At 41.6% G+C, this 26,012-nt stretch overlaps 1 long non-coding RNA gene across 4 annotated transcripts in view; it reads right to left on the bottom strand.

Moving 5' to 3' along the window:
- Window positions 1-170: 170 nt before the first annotated feature.
- The window catches only part of LOC108392288 (uncharacterized), a 244,974-nt gene continuing 219,132 nt past the window's right edge, over window positions 171-26,012 (bottom strand). For 3 of the 4 annotated variants that reach the window (XR_012132112.1, XR_012132126.1, XR_012132127.1), the window contains exon 8: window positions 171-24,733. This is a non-coding gene — a long non-coding RNA (uncharacterized lncRNA). The remainder of the gene's footprint in view (window positions 24,734-26,012) is intronic. The other variant, XR_012132114.1, reaches the window with a different exon arrangement.

Here is a 26,012-nt window from a genome sequence, read left to right as displayed (position 1 = left end):
CTGCATATACACATTATATTGTAATGAACATTTATTTATTTTAAAAAGTATTTAAATAGTTGTATGATGCATCTATCCACTTTCATGCATGTACCCATTCACTTCACACACTTTGTGTTTTCAATATATAGGGGGTAGGTGGCTATGCGTCGTGCTTAGAAGTGCTGTGTCTTGTGCTATGTTCTGGGGATGCACTGATAAAACAGACAGGGGTCTTATCTTCACAGAGTTTTTCTTGTTGTATGGATACATGAGTATTTATTTACCCATACCTTTATTCTACTCAGAGACCTGACTTAACTGGGAAGAAGGCATTTTGTCCTTTCCCTCTTCCTGCTGCATACCTAGAATGTGAAATGATGGCTGGCACTCCAGCAGCCATCTTGGAGCATAAAGTAACTTTGAGGATGGAAACTAAATGTTGAATATGAATGTGTAGGGACAAGAGTGCCTGAACAAACCAAGGAGACAGTTCATGGGCCCTGGACTGTCTACATCAGGACTTCTTCTAGATGGAAAAAAAAAAAAACTTCTTAGTTAAGCTACCACTATCATGGGTTTTTCTGTTAAATGCAGCAAACTCATTTCCTAGTTCATACAATGCTATTTGTACAAAAGAGCTTCAAATTTCAATATAATCAAATCACATTTCATCAACTCTTAAGACATTACATTCTACAATGTAGTGTCTTTGAAATCAGTATCATCTTAAAATTAGTGATAGAGTTTAAATGACTTTTTTAAGGTAAAAATTGTGTAAAATTTGCCATTTTGAAGTGTGCGGTTCTGTGGCTTTTTGCATATCCACAATGCTGTGCAACCACCAACACTCACTTCAGAACAAGAAACCCTGTACTCTGTATCCATTGAGTAGCCAATCTCTGTTCCCCTCTTTCCAGCCTTTGGCAGTCATTAATCTGCTTTCTGGCTCTGTGGATTTGCCTGTTCAGAACGTTTCACATAAATGGAGTCATGCCACATGTGGCCTTTTGTGGTTAGCTAATTTTGCTTAGTATAACTTGTTTTCAAGGTTCATCCATGCTGTAGCATGTGTAAAAGTTCATTTCTTTTTACAGATGAATCGTATTCCATTGTGGATATAGAACATTTTTATTCATTAATCAGTTGCATGTTTGGGTTTTTCCCACTTTTGGGCTATATGAATAAAGCTATGAATATTCATGTACTTTTTTTTTAAAGGATGTGTATTCTCATTTGAATATATACTAGAGAGTGAAATTTCTGGGTCATGTGGTCACTTTGTTTAGCTTTTTGCAGAACTGCCGAATTATTTTCCTAAGTGGCTGTAACCATTTTACATTCCCACCAGTAATCTACCAGAGCTTCAATCTCTCCACATCCTGGCCAGCACTCAGTGTCTGTCTTCTGACTGTAGCCATCATAGTGGGTGTGAACCACATTTTATCCATTCCCCGGTTGATGGACATCTGGGTTGCTTCCACCTTTTTGCTATTATGAAAAATTCTGCTACAAATATTTGTGTACAAGTTTTTGTTTGAACTATGTTTTCAATTCTCTTGACTATATTCCTAGGGGTGGAATTACTAAGTTGTATGTAACTTTATGTGCAAACTTTTAAAGAACTGTCCAGCTTTTTTTTTCCCCCCAGTGGCTGCACCATTTTGCATTCCCATGAGCAATGCATAATTCTGCACACCCTCATCAACATAGTTTAAATGGCAATTTAAAAAATTCTTAGTGGTATACAAAGTAGTGCATCTTAAGTCTATGATGTCTTGAAGTCAGTGAAATATGATAGGCAGATTTTCTTTAGATGCCTATTTCATATTTTTGCCTCTTTCATTTTGAAGTTTAAATGGTGGAGACAAACACAGAGAATAAACATTTTTATATTTACCAACCATAATTTTTCTATTTTGGCCTTAGGTATCTTAAAAATAAGACAAATAGAACATAACAGCTTGAGTTCAAGCCCAGTTTTTCCCTTCACACTTTTACATGACTCCAGTGCCCAGAGACAGTCATCACAAATTTGACATTTACTACACTATAGGTTACTACTGATAAACATCACAAAAATAACATTTCTTTACATTTAAGCTTTTTTTAAATGTGTGCTACCTTACTGTTATCATTCTGCAAATTACTTTTTAACAACTTTTGAAATCTATAGTGATGTGCTGGTAAATATTTAACTGCTAGCTCTTGTAAGAGAAAGGGGAATGATTTTTAATTTTTGTTAATTTCCAAGCTATTGATGTAACTATCTTGCAAAATTTCTGAGATTTTAATGCTCTCATGATCTAGCTGCAGTATACCACTAAATCTATCACAAATCCAACACAAATGTTTTTATCCATTCTCTTACTGATGGACACCTAGATTATCTCTAGGTTTTCATTGTTATTCAACACTGTTACAGCAAACATTCTTATACATATCTCTCTTGCACATGTGCCAGATTTTCTGGGTCATTGGATATGTTCATCAACTTTACTAGATGTGGAAAACTGTTCTCCAAAGTGGTTGCACCAATTCACCCACTATCTAGGAGTATGTGAGAAATACCATTTCCCCACAACTGTGCCAACACTGGTGATGTCAGTTTTGATTTTTGCCAATCTAAAGGGTTTGATTCCATTCATTTTATATAAAGTTGTCCTTCATCCTGAGATCCAACAACTCTTCACATGTAATTACTTATAATGTTTATCTTTTTTTACATTTAACTCTGGTACTAATCTATCTCCAGTTGTAATGAATATGACAAGTTATTGCAGAACGGAGAAGTCTAGGCCCAATATTAGAGAACATGGCTGTTTAGCTTCTTTTTGAATTTAAGAGAAATGTAGAACTTCAATTTGGGGATTGAATGCAATGTTGTATTGGATACAATTGTACTTGGCTGCAAGCAACAAAAAAACTTATTAACAGTGGCTTAAACAAGTGTGATGAATGTTTATTTCAGGCAATAAGAAGTACATTGTTGCCATTCTGGAACCAGGTTCCCACCATATTTCTCTGCTATCCTTAGCCTGTAAGCCATTATTGTCATGCTCATCACCTCATGGTTGTAAGGTGGCTGCTGCAGCACCAAGCTTTACATCAGCACTCACGGCAGGAAGTAGAAGCTGTGCCCAGATGAGGAACACAAGACCTTTCTCATAAATATCCAGAATACTTTTGTTAGCATCCTTGACCAGACCTGTCACAAGGTGACCCCAAGGGTTAGGCAGCTATTTTTAGAGGTAAATATTTTCTCTCATCCTCTGAAATTGCTATTCTGTTAGAATGGGAAAAGAGAAGAGCAATATAGGCATACATATTGCAAGTTCAGTTTTAGACTACCACAATAAATAAAGCAATTCAACAAGTTTTTTGGTTTCCCCACGCATATGAAAGTCATGTTTACACTATACTGTAGTCTATTCAGTGTGCAATAGCATTGTGTCTAAACACACAATACGCATACCTTAATTAAAAAAATACTTTATTGCTTAAAAATGCTATCATCTAGCTTCCAGTGAGTCATGACCACTGATCACAGATCACTATAACAAATACAATGAAAAAGTTTGAAATAGTGTTAGAATTACCAAAATGTGACAGAGACAGGAAGTGAGCAAATGCTGTTGGAAAAATGGCACTGATAAACTTGTTCCATGGAGGGTTGCCACAAACCTCCAATTTTTAAGAAACACAGTATCTGGGAAAGACAGTAAAGTGAAGCACAATAAAATGAGGAGGTTTGCCTGTACCTGCTGCAGGAGTATTTGAAATGTGGATTTTATGCACATTATTTTTAAACAGTCACATCAAATTGGGTGGGCACTTGGAACTTACTCAGAAACTTTTACTATCTAAAATAACAGAGTTTTCACTCTTCATGGCTTTACTGATCACTTTTTTCCTTATTTTACATCACCCATTAAATATCTAGATCTCATGTCTCTTTGTCCCTTTTTACTAATTCAAAAAGAATTTATAATGCTAGAACTGACAAATAGTTAACTGGCACATGGTATTATATGATGAGCTTTCCAAGCATGCCTCATTCCATAAAAGTGCCAACAATTTTGAAAGTATAGGCTGTAAGATGCAGGAGAGAAGCACATGGGACTTAATTAAAAAAACCAAATTTGTCACTTACTGTTTTGTATAAGACAAGTCTCTTTTAACAGCTCACATTATTAACATAACTCATAGATGCTTCTTTCTGAAGTTGAAAACACTTAGCAATGTGCAGGCGGGACTAAAAAAGGTGTGGTGCCTTATAGATCATAACCTACAGGTGAGTCATGGGAATGTTATAAATTAAACGAGGAGGATATTTGGATATGAAAGTATGACATACAGTGGATTCCACAGCAATTAGACTTTTCCATAAAAGCAGCATCTGGTTTTGGAACTTGCAAGAATAAAAAGGGAGAATTTGAAGATCTGGAAGAAAGCAACTAGGCACTCAACCAATAATAATTAACTAGCAATTAACTAGCTAATGAGTCCTGAGAAGAAATCCTGAGTTGTGGAATGTAACCATTGACCTGCTTCCTGGGAACACCCTACAGTTGAGACTGTACCTGTAGTGTTCCCCCATTAGGATATGAAGGACAGGTGTGCACATGTGTCCATGTTACTTTGTAATTTTTATTTATTGCAGTTTCAATTGTATACATTCAAAACATTAAGATGAGTACAGTTTCAATTGCATACATTCTGCATTCTTCAATTTTATATATTCTAGTCTACATCAGAGAAGCAATAAGTCACATTCTACCAGGTGTTAAACGTTTCATTTTCTCAGTGGAAGGATTTCACTTCTAACTTTGCTGGATTCCTAACTTTTTGAAGTAAGCAAACCTTGAACGATACACTCTCTGATCTAAGACAACACAGTGTGTATATGAAGCTTCACCTATGCACCTACCTCTTCAGGAATGAATGCATTATGTAATGGGAGGCACACAGATTACTAACAAGAACGGTTTCCTTCACGACAGCTGCACGTCGCATCCATGTTCATACACGTTCCTGCGAAAGGGAGCTACAGAACAGCTGTCATCTGCATCAGGCTGCTGTGAGGACGGGCCAGGGCAGTTTCCATTTTGTGCCTGGCACGCAGGAGAGGCTCCATGGATGCTAGTTCATTTCCCCCTCTGTCCCTCCATTGCCATCTGCATTCAAAGCTTGTCCATACTTGCATAGGGTTAGCTTTTCCCTTAGCAGAGCCATTAGGAGGAAACAAAGGGATGATCTGGGACCAGGAGACCTTCCTCCAGGGTCTCTGAGGTCAGCCTCTTACCTTCTTTGTCTTGGAGCTCTCAGACATTTGGATTAATACATCTGAGGGATATGCTGGCTCTTTTCATTTCGCAGATTAGCAGTCACTGAAAGCCCAGGTGGGGAAAGTGCTTATCTCTAAAGTCAGAAAGACCCTTAGTGGATTAGGTTCAGATTGAGACCTGTGGTTGTGGATCTGGGTCCCAGTCCAGGCACCACCTGAAGACACAGTGGTGCCTATCCTAGCATGGAGCTGGGGGTTCTAGTGTATCTACTCTGGCTGACCTGAGCCCTGGCTTGAGGGCCATTAGTGTGGTGGAAGAATTCTTTTTTAAAGACTTTTATTTTTTAGAGCAGTTTTAGGTTCACAAAAACGTTGGGAGGAACTTCCAGAGATGACCCAGAACCCCCTGCCCTTACACACTCTCTCCTGTTGTCAATATTCCCCACCAGAGGGATGTATTTATTACAACTGATGAACCTACATTGACACATCATTGTCCCACAGAGTCATAGTTGACATTAGGGCTCACTCTTTGTGCTGTACATTCTGTCAGTGTGGACAGATGTTTAATGGCTTGCATCTACATAGTTTCACTGCCCTAAAAAAATATCCTCTGTGCTTCTGCCTATTCATCCCTTCCTCCCCTTTAGTGCCTGGCGACCACTGATCTTTTTACTATCTCCACAGTTTTGCCTTTTCCAGAATGTAATAGTTGAAATTGTTCAGTATGTAGCCTTTTCAGATTGGCTTCTTTCACTTACTAATATGTATTTAAGTTTCTTCCATTTCCTTCATGGCTTAATAAGCTATTCTTTACTGCTGAGTAATATTCCATTTTCTGGATGTACCAATTTATTCATCCATTCACCCACTGAAGGACATATTGGTTGCCTCCAAATTTTGGCAATTATGAATTAACATCCATGAGTAGGTTTTGTGTGGACACAAGTTTAACTCCCATGGGTAAATACCAAGGAGCACAATTGCTAGATGATGTGGTAAGCATGTTTAATTCTGTAAGAAACTGTCAAACTATCTTCCAAAGTGGCTGCACCATTTTGCACTCGTACCAGCAATGAATGAGAATTCTTCTTGCTCCATATCCTTGCCAGCATTTGTGTCATCAGTGTTCTGGAATTTGGGGCATTCTAATAGGGGTATAGTGGCATCTCATTATTTACAAGAATTCTTCAGGTAAAGATTCCCTTTATTTTCCTCCTAAACGAAGATTTACTTCAGGCCCAAATTTGTTATCTCTTGGGCTCTGACCATGGTGCTGAATCCTCTGATCTTGAAAATTCAACTCCTACAAGGGCAGGATATTGAAACTCTCATAGTTGGTGGTTGGGGGGTGTGTGTGTGAAAAGTGATATGGGGCACAGCAATGCCCTTCCTCACTTCTGTAGTTCTACCAACCACACATTTAAGCTATAGAAGTTACTCCCTTGAACTCCTTTTGAAGAATAGGATTTGGGGAGAATTTGGGGCTAACATTTACAGATTAGGATGCTCCCAGTTCCTGAACTCCATTTGAATATGAGTAGAAGGTTTCTGAGTAGCCAGAAAACAAACTAGAGCCAAAGCAAACTGGATGTGGGTCAAGCACAATATTTTTCCCTCACCTTCTAGGAAATAATACCTATGCCAGTTACTTAGACAATGACCACAAAGAGGCTTCTGCTTCTCAGAGCAGGGGTTCCTCATTTCAGGGTGGTGCTGCTTCACTGACACCCAGCATACTTGTGTTTGCAAAAAGCTTTATCACAGATTAATCCTCCTAAGAGAGAATTTGTGGGAAATAGTACTTCATGCCAATTCATCTCAACAGACTGCCCACACTGTGCCAGGCATGAGGACCCTGACACCAGCTTACAGTCTGTAGGTGAGATCATGGGTGTGAGTGACCACTGCAAGGCACAGTGTGCTATGTGCTTTAACAGAGACAACACATGTTCAAGGAACCGTGACAGGACAGTGATCAATTCTGATCTAGAACCTAACCAGAGAGCATTCTCCAGAGTCCTGAGCTCTGGTCTTAAACTTCCATTCATCTTCAATTTCAGAGTAGGGGCAGACATACCTGAATTGATGAAGTCTGGTCAGCTGTAAACCTCTTTTTAGAGATGGATTCTACTTTGCTATGAGATCTTGGTCATGACTCCTGGGACTCCTGCTTGCTGGGAGCCAGAGTGGATTCCGATTCCATGTGTTCCACTGAGTACTGCCAGCCAGCGAGAGGGTATCACAGGCAGGTTGGAACAGGTAGTGTTCAGTCTGTTTCATGGACACAAACTACAGCTCCATCTCCACTAGCTCTCTGCAAACAAGGCAGGCAGAAAGATTCATGTGCTGAGGTGCTGTAAACAAAGGGATTTGCGGGAATTTGTTGAGGAAGAACAAACTATGACAATCAGTCCTTCCTCGGCTGACTTGGGAGGACACTGGTCAGCAACAGGGTCAGAGTGTCCTTCATCTACTTAAACATCAGGTTTTCTTCTTGCCTTTCCTGGGATCCCTTTTTCAGAACTTAAAGAAGTACTTCAGACAGAAAGCTGTGGCATGCTGGGCCTGACATCAACTTCGTCTAGGACAACAGCATGGGTGTTTAACAACATGAAAGCATTTGTGACCAGTTTTATTCATATCTTGAGGCAGAAATGGCCTGAGGAGCATGTTACAGAGGAACACCACCTCAACCCCTCCAGCTAGTACCCGGAACACTGCAGATGCTCAGCAAATCTTTATTCAATCAAATTATTGCTGAAATACTAAAGGAATTGGGGATGGTTGCTTCCCAGGGCCAATGCTATACTCCAGAAGGCAGAATTATTGTGTGTCCTGCTCCTCTGGGACTCTAGTATAATCAGCAGACGATATTTGTCACATTTACAACTCTGAGAAACTCCCAATGCTAGGAAGAGGGGTGTGAGCTCAGGAAAAGCTCACCCAGTGCCCAGAATCTAGACCATCTCCACTGGCCACATCTTCTTCAGCTAAAAAAGGCCAATATACATGTCCACAGTCCTTTTCTTCTTTATGGAGATTGCTACTTAAACTTTCAGGACCGCTTGATGAGGTATTGCTATTGATTTTACCTTCTGGTAGGAAAAATGAGACCAGTGGCTTCTTTCATGACCATCAGTGTGGAAACAGAACCCTTTCTAAGGTCATTCCAAAGTCATTCCTATGTAGGGTGCCCCCAAGAATCTTATACCTGTTCATTGTTTTGTTGTTGAAGTTCTGCTCATTTGCATTTCTCCCAGCCTTTTTCCACCCAACTCCACTTTGTTTGTTTTGCACATGCAGGAAGTCAGTCAGTGAGCGAGGATTAGAACAGGACTCTGTGTACAATCCCCACCTGATTCCTCTGTCCTTGTTCTGCTGCCTGCCCTTGACTTTCCCCTCTGGCCTGATCTGCCACAGGAAGGAACCCTGAGGGGAGAGGCAGCTGTTTTCACAGAGTAAAAATGCTTCCTACAAAAGTATACCCACGGGCTGTGCTTTCTTCCAAGACCAGTTCTGACAACTAAGAAGGCTGGCACCCGATTTGGCATACTCCAATACCTTTGTCCTGTCACCTCCTGCCACATCAAGCCTTTGGCACAGTATCGGTTACTTAGCCTCTGCCAAGCCTTCACCATCTCTGCCCATCCAGTGAATGGTGGCAAATACGTTCAGGTTTATGCAGATTGGTTCAGGGCCATGGTTTGTGGACAGTGTTCCTTTTCCGATGGAGGCAGGATTTGTAGAGGCAGAAGCACCGCCCTCCTTCCTCTTTCCCTTCCTCTGCTGACTTGTGATGGACCAGCTGCCTGTCTACCCACAGACCTCCTCACCTCCCATGAGAAGAGGTATGTGCCTACTGCCCCTCATCTCTTCTCTGGCTTTAGAAAGTGCTAATCCTGAGACGGCAAGTCTGCACAGTTGGCCCAGAGCTTCCTGACCGCACCCACATACCAGGGCAGTGCCAGCTAAAGCAGTTATCTATTGTCTCCATGCAGTGGGCAGGGTTGGCCATTGGGCACTAAGGCCACCTGGGTGGAATGAGCCTTTTCAAAACAGGGTGCCTCCAAAGCAGTTGGCTAAAGTTTGTTCATTGGTGTTGAAAGTAAATGATGGGTGTGGAACCCGAAAGTTCTCTAGAAGAATACACAGGAATTAAAAATCAATGCCAAAAAAATCCTTCAGTCAACTTATTAACAAAACACAACTTCTATGAGGGTTTAAGTTCCATTCTCAGAAGACTCAAAACACATGGGTGGCCGCTATGCCTAGACGATGCTAGAAGAGAAGATACTAGAGCCTCTCCTCATTGACCCACTGTGTGGACACCTAGACAGTGGTTCTCCCTCCTGATACCTCCATTTTACCAGCTGTAGAATGGAGTAAGTACTGTTAAAACCCATTTCAAAATCTTTAAAAGGAATAACTGGCTGGTGGAATTGCTGCTTTGACTGTATGCCAAATGAAATAAGCCTCACTTTACTCAGCAGACTCAACTCTCTAAAGAAACAAGGCAGGCAAAAGAGAATGAACAAATTCCTAATGCTAAGGGAGGTAGCAAGTAGGTTACAGTGTGTGACATTCAACCACTCAACAATCTCAGTACTTCCAAGTAGCCTCAACCGGATGTCAAGAAAGACAGCATCACAGGGTTGACCAAAGCTTGCTTCAGGTCCAGAGATAAAGAGCCATAATTGCTATGTTGTTCCAATTTCTTGGAGGTCAGTTGGCAGAGGCCCTTCCCCCCTTAGGCATTGCTCCTAACCTAGGCAAAACTGTGTCCACCTCATCCCCCACATCTTTCTCAGCAATACAGAGATCAGTTCTGTTTGTCAGCTATTCAGCCCCAAACAAGTTACTTTGTTTTACATAGTAAAACATGCACAGAATTCAGGAGCTATGCTGCCCTTCAGGTCCTGAAGAGCTGGAAATAAAGACAAAAAATCAGGTAGGGTCGTTTGGGTACACAGTGATTGCCATCACCTGGTTTGTAGTTAAGCTTCACTTGTTTCCTTGACTTCCTTATTCAAAAATCACATGCCATGCAAGTGCACCATCAGGGAGGCATCGCTAACGTTCTGCTCTGTGCTAGATGCTTGCTGGTCAAGCCTCTGCTTTGATTTCTTGCCATGAGTCCATGGCATTTATCATGGAGAGCTAATGAGGGAGGACTTCTTTGATCACTGGTCACTCCTTCCACAAGCCATGCCAATTAGCCATCAAGAGCCCACAGACCACTTAAATCTCTAAGCCCCTTCATCTCTCTGAACTGAATTCAGACTGACTCTTAGACTGCAGCTTTCCTGGTTTCCTGATAGATACTACATTGAAAACTATTTGGCTTTTTTTTAAAAAAGGTTAACTTGAAATGTCATCTTTGAAATCTATTTTATTTAAACCTATAGCTTTGAGAATTAGAATGTCAGATCTAAAAGTGACCTCAGAGATTATCTAAGCCAGGGGTTCTGAACTTGGGTGTTAATACCTTTGGAGGGTTCATGGAGGCCTTCTGAAGGGACCCGTGAACCTTCCAAAATGCACTCAGTTTTGGATGTATGTGCATTTGTACTATTTTTTTAAGGGAGAGGGATTGCAGCTTTCATTAGAGTCTTTAAAAACAACCGCGACGGAGTCAATTTGTTTGACACGAGAAAACTGGGCATCTTAAGTGGTAGATGCCTGGAACTAGACCCAGATACCTTTGAGCCCTTTCACTATATACTATTTATCTTAAAAATCTTAGACTGTCAGTGAAACATGGTAAACACATGGGTTTGTTGATTTCCTTCTGAAATCCCACTAATAAGGGTGATAAAAGAACAAAAGAAGTATGAACCAATAAGGACAAAGAGAATGCAAGCATAGACCGCAGCAGGTGAGAGCTGTCAATAAAATGTTGGAGAACACACAGAAATGTAAATAAACTTAGTGTAGCAAGTGAAGAGAAACCTCAGACCCTGGAGAAGAAAGCCCACAAGCAGCGATCTGATACATACGCAGTACGGCAGAAAGGCTCAGGAGTGGGGGCACAGTACCTCTGAATGCGGGGTGAGTCTGCACAGGGGACTCCCTGGGCATCCTTACAAGGGCTTGGTCACCTCTTGGTCTCCTCCCATCTTCCCAACATAGGACCACTGTCTGGAGCTCTGGACTTAGGGATATTAGGCACAGTCAAAGAAGGATTAGGTACCTTACTAGGAAGGGTGGTTAAATTTAAGTCCACACTCTGAACAGTGAAGTTCCCAGGCTCTTTCCTCTGTTCAGCTTCCAGAGTCTGGCAGCCAGGCTTGCACCTCCGTGCTGCACTGTCTGTTGTTAGTGGACTCACTGCCATCACAATGCCCGTGAGGCTGGGAACCTGGTTTCCCAGAACCCCTTTGCCTCTATGGTTCTAGTTTGCAAGAGGAATGTGGATAGGATTCAGGATGTGTGCAGTGAATGCCAGCACTCCAGTACTCAGAAGCGGTGGGTTCGCGGACGTGCTCTCTGAGTTCCCACTGTGCGTGGTGCGTAAATGGCATGGTTTCTTGGATGTTCCTGAGACTTAGCTTCTGGACCAGTGCTGCAGGCTCATGTCTTTTGTGACAATTTTACTAATTCTCTAGCTGCAGGTGTCAAGACCTTCACTCCCTCTGTAACTCCCACACTGGGGAGGCCCTAATACCTATATTAAACACTTTATTCTTGTAAAATTCATAGTGATTCTGTTTGAGCCTCACTGATACAACCCCCAGCAGGAGACATAGGGATATACCTCTGAGAAAAGTGATCAAACCAAGACAGGAAAAAACCCAAACTTGTAAATAATACTGGGAGACCTCAGTTTAATGCTGAGGCTCCAACTCATCACCTGTATTAGTTTTCTACTGTTGCTGTGACAAATTACTGCAAATTTAGTGGCTTAAAACAAGGCAAATTTATTGTCTTACCATTCCGGAGGCCAGAAGTCTGATACAGGTCTCACTGGCATAAAATCAGTTGTCAGCAGGGCCGTGTTCCCTTCCAGAAGCTTCCACAGACACTGCTTCCTTGCCTTCTCCAGCTTCTAGTGCCCTCTTTCTTCATCTGCAAAGCCAGCAACGTTACATGCCCTCCAACCTTCCTTCCGTATTCACGGCTCCCTCTGACCACAGCTGGGAAAGGTTCTCTGCTTTTGAAGACTCACGTGATTAGATGGATCCCACCTGGGTAATGCAGGCTCTCTACGCTCCCCATCTCAAGGGTCTTAACCTGAATCATGTGTGGATATAAAACAAACAACGTTTTCACAGATGATGGGGATTAGGGTGTGGACACCTCTGGGAGGTCATTATTCTGCCTACCACACCCCCAAATGAGGCCCATGAGTTGGTAAGTTCTGACAAAGTACACAGAGCTTCCAACACTTGTAAGGCCCCATCCTTAAATATAAGTGGATAGTCAAGGATTAACAGTCATTTGAGTAAACCTTTAACATCAAAGACAAAACCCAAAATGGAAACACAGAGAGCCTAGAAGAAACAATGTAGGGAGCAGAAAGCTTTATAAAAGGAAAAAAAAAGAAACCCATTTAACATCTTCAGAAACATTGGTGAATCCTCAAAACAGGAAAAAATGCTAAAAAATAAAAACACAACCTCTTAAGCTTTTAAAACTGTATTAGCAGATATCAGAACTCAGTGTTAAAGTTTGGAAATATAGGTGGGAATTTTCCCAGAAAGTAGGACATGATAAAAAAGTTGGAAAACTGGAAAGAAAAAGTAAGAAAAACCACAGGGTTGGTCCGGGAGATCTAACATATGAAAAAATAAATAGTTCTAGAAGGAAATAACAGTGAAAATGAGGATAGGAAATTAAGAAATACCAGAGGAATGTCCTCTAGAGCTGAAAAACATAAACCTCCAAAATGAATGGACATTAGATGCCCAGCCGAGTAAATGAACAAAACCTCTGTCATGGCACATAACTATGCAATTTAAACAACTCGAAGGATAAACAGAATCTCCTGAACCTGCCAGAGAAAAGAGACCAGAAACCAGCAGACTTCTCAACAACACCGGAGCCAGAAAACCAGTGGTCTGAGGGGAAATTTTTATACAATCAGAAATTACTTAAGTCAAATTATCAGCAAAATGTAGTAATAAAATGAAAAAAAAAAAAACCTCAAAAAAATTACCTCCTGGCCATCCATTTGTGGATAAAATGAAAGTTCCTGTGGCCAGGATTCTTACCTGGCCCTGGTCGGCTTGCTCAGTACACATGTGTGGGCCATATGTTGCTACTGACTCTATATAAGAGCTCCGCCCAGTGCTCTGAGCGACAGGGTGGCAGGGCTGCAAGGCTGCAGGAGAGCAGAGCAGAAGCTGGAGTGGTGGCAGCGCCGAGGACAGAGGCCCAGTGCACTGGGCAGAGACAGAGACTCTAGTGCTCAACCTACTGCTGGGAGAACAAGCCAGGTAATAAATCCTTTCACCCCAAGAATGTTCTACTGTCATTTCTTTGGTCACACTGAATCCATAGCGAACTTGCTGAAACCCATTGGCAAGACACCGTTACATAGGAAACTGCTGAAGGATGTGGATAGAAAAAAGTGAGGGGAGAAGAATCAGAGTTAAAAAGTCGGGCAAGAAAGATCCTGGGATCCAGGATGGGGAACCCAGCCCAGGAGGGAATCAAGGGAGTTTCCGAGACAGCAGTGAGGGTGAGCCCCAGATGACCGCAGGCAAGCGGGCGCAGAGAGCAACAGTCCAGGTCACCACAGGACGCGAGCCCCGGGAAAGAAATGCAACTGAATGACTGTGTGCTGGGTCTGAAAAGGCCGAGAGGGGTGATTACAATTCTGTAGTGAAGACTGGGAATGGGTTGCATTGGAAAACTGAGCAAATAAAAATGATGGAATTACTCATCTGAGAATTTTTAAAGTTATTTCAAAATGAATAATTGTCAACAGTATTCACATAACTATCCCCATCAATTCTTTGATGTAGTAAGTCCAGCTATGACTAAATTGAAGGTAAATGGAGAGTATGAAGGGCAGTGTTAGAGCCAAACCCTCATTTAACCATAGTAAGAAAACTTAAAAAATAAACTTAAAATGAAGAAATAGCAATAGGGGCATTTTAAGTGGAGGGAAATAATCAGAAGAAACAGTAAGTGGGTGGAAAGTAAAAGGGCTGCTGGTGGCAGGGCAGAGGGTGGCCCTTTGTTACTGGAGGACTTGGTGCTGTCTGACTCGTTAGTCTAAGGGCAGGTGTGACATCGACAGAAATGAAAGCATGTGAAGAACAACCCAAATGCCCATCAAATGGATAATAAAATTCTATCTACCCATATGATGGAATATATGCGGCCATCAACAGGAATGAAGTACAGATATGAGCTACAACATTGATCAACTTTGTTACCTCAGTAAAGATGAATTTTACCTCAGTAATGAAGAAAACATTACACTAAGTCAAAGAAGCCAGCTGCAAAAGGCCCCTATTGTGATTCCATTTATATAAATGAAGAACAGGCAAGTCCAGAGAACAGATCGTGGTTGCCAGGAGCCGGGAGCCAGGAGGAGTGCACGCTTGAAGGCTTCGGGTCTTTTGGGGGTGACGGAAATGTTGTAGAATTAGTGGTGATGGGCTGCACAGTGTGTGAATGTTGCTTAAAGGAGAAGTCACTAGATTGTCACTAGAAATCACTGGATTGTACATTTTAAAATGGTTAAAATGGTGAATTTTGTTATATGAATTTTACCTCAATAAAAAAAATGTAGAGAACACAGTATAATCGTTTCTGTTGATGTAGTATATAAAGTCTATGTTATTTTTAGCTAAATGAGAGTTGCTTACAAAGTCTCTACAACATGTTTATACTCTTCTGGTTGATGAACAGAAGTCTTCGATGATTTATGTTTCCACATTATCTGAGGGCCAGTCATCATTCTGATTCAGCCAAGATTTTATTTTAGACACAATAGGCAAATGAATTGTGCGCTAATCTCAAAATGTAACATTAGAAATATTCATGCGTGCAGTTCTTCCGGAAGCCTAATGGCTTGCTTGTCATCTGGCAGTTTCACTTCAAAGGTGAGAAATGTAGAAAACTTAATGAATGTGGAGTTCTGGGAAGTAATGTGTTGTGAATGACGGTACACTGTGTTTTGCTCCTCTTTTCCCCATTATATTTAATTTCTCTCTCCTTTGGCACACACCCCTCCCCTTCTGCAGTATCTTCTATCATCTTTTTTCAGGAATCAGTTATTGAAAATCAGATGAGTTATTCTGGCTACAAGAAGAGCTGGACCCCCTCAGAATCAAGCCAAGAAGCAAACCTCAGAGAAGATTTGGGGTCTTGTGTGAATCATTTCCAGAGTTCAGATCTGTTCCTGTTCTTTTGTTTTTTTTGGTGGCTTATTTGGGTTTTTTGGTAGAGCACCAAGAATATTTTCAAAATCCTGTCTTGCTAAATGGCTTTTTAGGATCCAAAGCTTCGCTACTTGTTAAGTTGTCCTAAGCCACTTAACTTTCTCATTTATACACCCCATGTTAAAAACTCACCCAGGAGAATATATGTAGAAGTAGGGTGTCCTTTCTCCTTTAAGCAACATCACTTATTCTTTCCTGTAAGTTTTACTTTTATATGGATTGTTCTTTAAGAATCACCTAGAAATGCTGCAAAATATGCAGCTAAATGTTTAAGCAGTTAGGGAATAGGAAATTTTATTACCCTATTATATACAGTTTTGTTTGCAAGATGTTTACAATTAAATGGTTATAGCTCATGATTAATTTGTTGTATTATAGTAATATAAATTGATACTAAAGAAAAACCCAGAAAGACATAGCTAGGATCATGCTGCATAGGAATTAAAGGAAATTAATAGTCTTAGTTGCATAGTTTCCATTTAAATATTAGAAGAAGATAAAGTATTTACATACTATATAAGTAAAAATTAATTTGTACCAACATCATAATGCAAAATAACCATTTTGTGAATCTGGTAGTATTTGATACTCTTATTAATAAATAAAAATCAGAATTTATTAAAAGAATATTGCTTTTTAGCAAGGTATATATGACTTTTTAAAAAAGTATTTGTGACTTGTTAGGGTTTTGTTTTATTTGTAGCCACTTCCACCTATCTATGAGTGATCTCCCAAATTTTAGCAGACATATATATATATATATTTCTTTATACACACATACACACACACACATGGGGCACACACACAGAGTAATGGGGCATATGACATGACAGCTATTAATGCTATTAAAAATATGATACCAATCCTGGAATAGAAAAAGGACATTAGTGGAAAAACTTGTGAGATGTGAATAAAGTCTGAAACTTAGTCAACAGTAATGTACCAAAATTGCTTTCTTAGTATTGACAAATGTACCATGGCTTTGTAAGACATAATGAGAGAGAAAACTGGGTCAAAAATAGAACCCTCTGTACTAACTTCGTAACTTTTCTGTAAATCTGTACGTCATTCCAAAAAGAAATTTAGAAACATTAGGTACCATAAGCAGAAAGTCTAAGTCTGGACATGGGTACTATGAGCTGTATTAGTTTTCTAATGCTGCATAACAAATAACCCCAAAGTTTAGTGCCTGAAAACAACAAACATCTACAACGTCAGTTTCTGCAGGTAGGGATCTGGGCACAACTTTAACCGGGTCCTCTGGCTCAGTGTCTCTCCCAGCTGCGGTCAGAGTGTTGGCTGGGGCTGCCGCCCCTCCAGACTCGTTGCCGGAGAACTCATTTCCAAGCTCCCGGGGCTCTTGGCAGACCACAGGTCCTCGTGAGCTGGTGCCTGAAGTCATCATTCTTTGCCGCGTGGGCCTCTCCACTGGGCAGTTCCCAATAAGGCAGATGGCTTTCCTTAGAGAGAAAGCACATGAGTGAGTGCGAGAGCACAGCAGAATCATGGTCTATTTGTAACCTGATCTCAGAAGTGACATTCCATTACTTCTGTCGTATTCTGCCCACAAAAAGCAAGTCACTAGGTTCAGTTCATGCTCAAGGGAAGGGATTTACACAGAGCATGAATGCCAGTAGGTGGGGCTTCATGGGACCATTTTAGAGGCTGTCTACCAAATGAGCATGCCCATCCACTCTGAAAAGAACAGTGCTGATTAAAAGCATAGGCACTAGAATCAGAGAGATCTGGGTTTGTACACCTGCATAAGAATGATTTTGGGACAAATTATTTAATTATTCTCAGTTTGTTTTCTCATCTGCAAAATGCAGATGATACTATTGACTTCTTAGGACCATTTTCAAATCAGATTAAATGAGATAATTCTAGGGAAAATGCTTATCAAGTGCCTAGCACAAAATAAGATTTCAGTGTTAGCTGTTACCATCATTCTATCATTATCATTGTTTATTATCTGATTTAGGACTCAAATCTAATGTTGACAAGTGGTGGAAATCCCAGGCAAGTTACCCAACTTTTCTGTGCTATTTCCTCATTTGTGACGTGGGGTAAAGAGTACCCACTTTACAGGGCTGTTCAGAGGGATGGGCAGTGATCATGTGGTTGGTGCTGAGTAGCTGTAAATTAGTATTTTTAATGGGTCTAGTTTGCTTAGCATACCTTCACTCCTTTTTGTGTTAGGGAGGGCACATGTTTTTTTGTCTTTGATCTTCTCTAAAACTGAGGATAACAATCCTTTAATAATAATTATTCTCTGCATGGCTATTTAATTTGTCAATGGATATCCGACTCATTAAATACAGAATTAATTTATGTATATAGAAGAAAGAAAATATATGGATGAACTGTAGTGGAAGATCTATCACAATTATATTTGAAGTTTTAGAAAGAAAAAATGCTTTTTGAAGCAATTTGTTTTTTTCTATTTAATTTAGGTAATCATTGGAAGTAATTTTCATTCCCTGTGCACACAGCAAATGAAAATGGAGAGAAACTACGAATTGGCTGAAAAGTGGAAGCAGCAGCTTGGAAGGAAAATTTGCCAGAGACATGTACACAGAGGATATTGCATATTTATGTAAGAACTGGATATACACATGTGTATTACCCACCATCACTCCTAACCCGAGGATCTTATAGGCCAGCACAGAAGACTGGTCAGTAAATAAGTAAGTCACAGGACAATAGGAGTGTCACAAGGTTTCCAAAGGAGGACAAAGAAGAAAGCCACACTACCAGTGCTCCAAGACTTAAAAGGTGAAGACAAGTGAAGGCCTCGGAGATAAGCCAGGGGTTGAAGAATTAGCTGGAGCACCCAGGCTGAGGAGCAGGAGGCAGCGGCAGCATCGGGGCAGAGGATACAGTCAGTACACATCCAGGCTTGGAAATATGTGAAGGCACCTGGAGGGTGGGCAGCAGCAAGCGGCTGGGCAAGCCCAGAACACAGGATCTGAAGGGGTGTGGCTGGCGAAAAGGCTGGTGATCTAGGCAGCTATGAAAATCACAAAGCACGGAGAAGGAACAAAGCACAAGTACTCTAGAAAGACAACTGGTGGCCACATGAAAGCTGGAGTGCAAGTGAGAGGCTGGTGGAGAAAGTCATGGAGAAGACAGAGGCAGAGGGGGAGGGTGGGCGTGGCAGGGGCCAAGGGAGGAGCTTTAACCAGGGGGGAGAGTAGGGAAGAATCGTTTTGGGGAAAAGAGAATGGGTATGGCTCTGGCATATTAAATCATGACAGGTTTAAAATAGCAGGTTAAACTATCTAGGAGCTACTGGAAATATGGAAATAAAGAGTTCTGGGAAAATGTCTGCAGCTAGAACTCTAGTTTGGGGGAAGTTGCTGGTGTTTTTGGAACCAGGGGAGTATGTCAGATAAGTGAGGAAAGAGAGCAGGTAAAAAAGCAGAAGACAAGACTTGGGGCACATAATAACCAAAAGACAGAAAAAGAAGTGAAATGACCTCATTTGATTTGAGTGATACACATAATGTTTTGGCTACAAATTCCAAGTGTTAGCCCCAAGGTGGAAAGGGCTTCCCCAGGCCAACAGTGAGTTGGAGGGTCAAAAGGCAGGATGTGTGTGTGGGAAGGTAGGAAAGGGAGAGGCCTGAGCTTGGTGGAGTTCAGTGGTTACTGCCTGATGGTTAGGCTGTGGCCTCTCCAGGTCGGAGAGGACAGTTCTCAGCCTGGAACCTCACCAGGTGCCCCCCTGTTGTTCCGGAAGCCGCGTGGGGACAGCAGGCGGCAACAGGCTGACATCTGGCTAAATTGGTACCTGCGGGCAGAGGCAGCATGGTGACCCCTGGGAGGTGGAGTGGCTGGTCCTTAAGCCTTTTCCCACATTGCTTGGACCTAGAAAACTCAAAGCGTTGTTTTTAATCTAACAACTTCCATTCCATAGTAAGAAGGCATAATCTAGGAAAACATTCAATACAACCTCTGGCTTCCTTCAGTTTGCTTTCTAAACTGAAGGGAAGCGTATTAACATAGCTCTGCCTAGACACAGAAATCCAGGCATCTGTACATTTTCCCTCGTGTTAGATGGAACTCCTAGCCTGCTGAGCCTGACACCGCCTTGTAAGAAAGTGACCTGTGAGCCATGGAAGGGGCGCCCCAACCAGGCGCGGAAGAGCTTGCAGATGAGGTCACGCAGGCTTCTCAACGTGAGCAGCTTCCTCCTTCACTGCTCCTTTCAAATGACCTGAAGCAGTCATCCGGTTTACTCATCTTTTTTATTCTAGGTATCTAGTAGCACCAAGAAAAAAATCCCCACAAATTCTGTACAATTTCTCTGTATTACTATTAGCAATATGCTAATAGTTAACCATTTATTAGCATTACAACACATGTAATTCAGGGCACTGCAACTCAACTTAAAAACTGCAAAAGAAGCACCATGGTCTTTCTGCTTTGGATTTCTGTTGTCTTGGTTCTTATTCATGGCCCCAAACATCACCGATGCACATTCTCTCTCCTTTATGAGCTGCATGGTGCTCTTCCCCAATCATTATAACCGATTTCAGATGGTGCTAGAAAATTATATTGACTCTGAACACCAAAAGAAATCAGTCATCCTCTAAGGGGTCACAGGAGGATGTGCAGGTTGGGGGGGCCAAAGGTGTATGAATCAGCCATAAATTCAGCCCTTTACCCCCACATGATGGAGCTGGTGTCACAGGAAAAGTGCTTAGAGGATTATTACACAAATGAGCATGAAGTTCTAACAAAGACATCCTTCGTAATCAACCTGTTACGTGTCATACCCAGCTGGCAGGGTAAGGAATGGGTCAGCTACAACATCAGGCAGGTTCTCAGGTTCTCCTGTCTGCTCAGATACTTCAGGGTCGTCTTTTGGCCGCTGATAGTGCAGCTGGTCTCCCCCAAGAACACTGATTTCAAATGGTGCTAGACAATCACTATTTAAATCTAAACCACCATATGAAACCAGCTTCCTGAAGAAGCTTTATGATCGTTTTTTTCTTCTGAACACTTTCTTACAATAAACTCAAGACAATCTAGAAAGGAAAAAGTTAAAACCTGGTTGTAAGCTATTTACTTTGTGGTCTAAACAGAGCTTTAGCAAATCTCATATATGCATATACTGGTGTTTGGGGGGTATGCCTATGGCTATTTTTGAGCTGCCAAGGTTCAGTTTTATCATTTAGAGGCACCAGCACACGTCAACTCCTTTATTCCTGGTGGGAAGTTAAGGGAAATCATTTGCCTGGATAAAGAACCCAGAGCTCATCTTAGGGCCGAAGTACCCCAGTGCAGGACAGCTAGAAAGTGGTGCCTTACAGCATACACATAAATGTATGTCACCCTGGTTTACAATCTCACCAGGAGGAGGGGGAGAGCTATTAACTACAATGTGCCCGTGGTTGGTGATTTCAAGTGGGTTCAGCAGGATGCCAGTTAAGTCCAGAGGGGCAGAGTGTTTAGCTCAGGTCTGATTAACACTCTTACTCCTTATAAGCTTGCCCAGTTCTCTCTTCATCAGGAGATCACAACACAAACTCATCCTTCATAAGGGAGAAGCATCTGCTGCACATGCCCACGGCTATCAGGCTAGTTTTCTCATTCTGTAAATAAGGGACTAGAACACTACAGGCTGCAGAGACGTGTAGCAATCACCTCATCAAAGATCAGCAGCTCACCGGCTGCGAAGAAACACACAAACTTTGTGAAGTGACAGGTGGTTCAATATTTCAACTGGATATAAATTCAAGCATTGTAAACTGAAAAAGTGATGCATCAGAAGCATCACTCAACCCCTCCAATAACTATTTCTCTAATTTTGTGTTTAGGGGTCCATGGTATCCTTCGGTATATGCTATTGTCATTCATAACATTAGTGACTGAAGTATCCGAGAGGCAGCCAGGTTATTCTCATCAGTTAAAAATTCCAAAATCCAGAACAAAAAGATCTGTTTACTTTTTACAAATGACTAGTCCAGCTTTTGCCTACTGCCACTTAAGAGGTTTTTTTCAAATCAACAACTGACACTTTGGTTAAGGGGAAAATTTTTCCTGAATAAATTTCTTCCTTTCATTTGTGTCTGATAAGATCACACACATCTGATACATCCATACATGTACACACACGTACATATTATATAAACAACCATACTGTTTTGCTCCCTTAGAAACAAATAGGTCTGGCAGGGGGAACTGAGGTATTTAGCTGGTGACTCTAAAATGAATTATATAAAACACAGCAAATGAAATAGAGATCCTGAGTTTGGGCCACCATTTTCACTTAATTTTCTAAAGCAAGGGACCAGTTACCTAACACAGTTCTGCATGAGGAGACTGGCTACCAAATTAACACAGGAAAAAAATCGCTTGTTCACTAGTAGGGAAATGAAAAGAGTCAGTTGATAAATCAATAGGGATCAGTCTTTCTCTTTCCAGGACATGCGCAGGAAACGGGATGACAGCAGCTGGTAAGCTGCTTGCTTGGTCGGCTCTTTCAGTGACATTCAACTGCAAGGAAAGATTTTGCTCAGTAAACATTAGCAAGTTTCCATTCCTCCGTGTCATCCAATCTCTAACGATTCACCCAGTTGTTCTGCACTTTTAGGACAGAATGCTGTAGGCCTGAATTTCCGCAACTCAAGGTGTTTCTATTTTAAGCATCAATGACTTTAAGGTACGGAATCGATTGGAAGGAGTGTTATTTTTCAACAACTCTTTCTTACACATGAAACATGTTCTTAAAATTGTTAAACTTTTTATCTCCGGCATTCAAATAATTACCTTTCAAGAACAAAATCCTTCCTTGGTATCTTCACAAGCCACGAGAATGTGTTTCCACTTCAAAATCCAGTCTGCACTGCCATACTTCATGCTGTTCTGAGCAAGCTGCCCCCCCCCTTTTTTTTTTGTATTTTCTCTTCCAAATTTGATAGGAAAGTTGGAGCCTAAAATGTGGATCAATAAACCACAGCAGCAGGTCCTGTGTGGCGAAAGCAGAACAGTGGAAGCACACTGTTTTCACTGAGGTGAGATGCCAGTCTGTTCTTGCAGGAGCAACTGGATTAAGGTAACTTCCCTTGGGGCTTGAAGATTTCACAAGGAGACTTATCTGACTATGACACTTCTTTAAGAACATAGATTCCAAACATTACAGACATCAGGACACAACAGTCCAAACTTGAGTATTTGGGCCAGACTAACCATGCAACTACCATCGGTATGGCTCTGGATTGCACAGAGGTAAGACTCTCTGGTGACTTACATGCCTGGACGAGCACTTTCTTAGAGGAAGCAGATGACCAACTAGTGCAGGATCCAGAGCTGTGGTTTTGAGGTGAGGTCCTGGCTCTGTGGTTTACTAGCTAGGGATCCTGGGCAATCATTTAATTCTTCTGAGCCTTAGTATCCTGATCTAGAGGAGATACAAATTCCTACACTGCAGTGGTTTTAAGGGTCATGTAGAATTCAGTATATGAAAACAGTCCATAATTTATAAAACACTACACAAATATGAGCTGTTTTATCAGGCGGATCAGAACTCTGGAGTGCTTTTTCCGGGGAAGGCCAAAATGAACCGAGAAGTGGATGGAAAGGTACTCTGAAAAATAGTAACAGCTTCCCTTTGGGAACACTTACTCTGTGCCATACACTGTGCTACATGCTTTCGCTGAGTTTTCTCAATGTTCACAGCCACCTAATGAGGCTGGCAGTATTAACTCCACTTCCCAGGTGAAGGAACAGAGACCTAGAGGGGACAAAGGACTTGTCTGTTCTTGGTCACAAAACCTGTGAATGGCAAGACCAGAATTCAAACCCTGATTTACCTGGTTCCAGGCCCAGGCTTCCAGCCGTCATTCTCGGCTGCTCAGTGCTGTAGACACTGTAACGGCTGGACTCCGCATTGTCACGTGGAATTCTCAACATAAACTGGCTCTGAGTTTCCAGACTTCATCAATCAGCACATGAGCAAACCCTGAGAACCAACTTCGGTCCTGCTAAGCAGAAGCAGCATGGATCCACCCAGGGCAGAAACCTGGAAATCAGGATTGGCTTGCACTGAGTGCTCAGAGACCTGGAACCTCAGCCACTTTGCCGACTTGCAGTGTGACCTTAAGCAAGTCATGTCTTCTCTAACGCCTTGTTTTTCCACTAATTTTAAGGAAGCTTGAGTTAAAGAGCATAGCAACTAGTCCAACGATCATGTATGTAGTTCATGACGGTGCTAAAATACTGTCCCAAAGACAAAGCACCCCAGTTTATCCTAAGCTCCCCCATTATTATGGGGCAGTGTGGTGAGATGGTCCCAGGCAGACTCCTGCAGCCAGAATGTCAAGCCCTCCCGCACAGCCCTGGGTGAGTTACTGTAACTCTCGGTGCCTCTGTCTCATCTGTAAAGTCAGGATTGACAGTCCCTGTCACAGAAGGTTGGTGTGAGAATTGAGATAAATAAGGTAAAGAAGTTTGCTAAATAATTAAGTAAAGCACGGTGTCAACATTCAATAAATGACAGCTATGATGATAAAAACAAATCCTTTTTCCTTCAGCACATTATTAGCAGAGGTGCAGCTAAGAGAGCTGGCTCAGCTCATAAATGGAGAGGCTCACAGACCCTGCATTCATACATCTGCCATATGCTGACCCACTCCAGGGTACCTAATTGTAGATGTGTGTGATGAATACTAAAATCTGCAAAGATGCCCTTGGATCTATAAATGGCATCTCCAACTCAGTTAACAGAAATGCATGTCTTTAATATTTTCTGTCTTCTTTTCCCATTCTAGGACCTGAACATGGGATCCACACTTGCTTTTAGGCAGAAGTTCATGTTATAGACTTTTTCCAACAGTAAATTGAGAGATGAGTGTTTAAGAGGACTGTAATAGATATCAAACACTAATGACCATTTGAAAAAAGTTTTACTGGGGTATCATCCAGGAACAAATAAAACAAAACTCCCCTGAGGTTGATTTACAAGCACAAGCCTCTACTTACACAGGGGTGTGAAAGCAATCTGTTGACAGGTATTTCCCAGGCATCAAAATCTTCAGGAGGCATTTGTTCAGAAGATCAGCACCTGGAATTTAAATGACAGCATGAACCCTTAGGAAAGATCCCGGAGCAACAGAGGAAGTACAAGTCAGTTGTTTTCTCTTGTTATTCCACCAACGTCATAGAGAAATGAATTTTTAATTTGAGAATTGAGAAGCACCTTCTCTTTGCTGCTTAAGACATCTAGGTTGGGAAGGTTCCTGTGCAGTGGGTGGCACACATCCCCTCACGCCAGTATCCTCTCTGCGCCGTTGTGACACTACTAAATAAAATGCCGAATGTGCATTTCACAGGTCATCAAGGTTTGCTCGGCAAGATGTCTTATAAAATAAAACAGAATGTAAACCTATAGCTCCAATCATGGAAGAAAAGCATGAAAGAAAGCAGCCTGACTAGAAGACAGGAGGTTTCTATTGTAAAAATCGACGTTGCAAACCTCACGCTGCAGCGGCACAGACTCCAGAAGGCCAGCAGAGGGCAGCACTAGTCTGTAAGTACAGCCTTCCCGTAACTGTTCTGGTATCACCTGGAGGGCAACTCAGAACTGAAACTGCACTGCAGTCTCCCCGACGTGGTCTAACTTTAAAGCTGGACTGCACCTTCACCACATCACAGGAAAGGAAGCCCAGATCTTCTGCACATGTGACCTGCTACAGAAACTGGGAGTGCTTGCAAAAGAGCACCAAGGAGGTCTCCTTTCAAGGGGCTTAAGTCTCAAAAGCTCACATTTCACCCAGCAGGAGGCTGAGTGACTCAGCAAGATGATGAAGAAGTCTGTCCTGTCAAGTGACCACCTATGGCAACTTCTAAGTTAATGATTACAACTCCAGGGAGGAACTTAAACACAGCCGAGAGCACAGATCAGGCCACGTTCATCAGCAATGGTGTGATACCATCTATACACATCCATCAGATCTGACTGGGAGGAAATGAGTTGTGGTTCACAGGTGTGACCTTTAGGTCAAGTGCTAGTGAACATGCTCTTTAGTGACTATGCTCATGCACTTCCAAGATGCTATCAAAACAGGGACATAAGTTGGGAAGATTCTGAAGAGTTGGGACTGAATTCAAGAGGATCCTGACTAGTAAGAAATGGTCAAGAAAAGCCAGTTATATTCTATACTGTCTTACAACAGGAAAACAAATATAAAATTTCAAGCTGAGAAGTATAAATGGAAGGAAGATCTATCAGGGCAAACGCAGAATTCAAACCAACGTGGAGCTATTAAATCACAACAATTCTGGAATATTTAAGTACTATTATAAAATAACAGCATGTTTCCAAAATTGTCTTTATCATAACA

Source organism: Manis javanica, chromosome 6 (assembly GCF_040802235.1).
Source record: "Manis javanica isolate MJ-LG chromosome 6, MJ_LKY, whole genome shotgun sequence".
Taxonomy (NCBI): domain Eukaryota; kingdom Metazoa; phylum Chordata; class Mammalia; order Pholidota; family Manidae; genus Manis; species Manis javanica.
The sequence above is the reverse complement of the archived record's forward strand: the minus strand, read 5'-3'. Positions and strand labels throughout refer to the sequence as shown.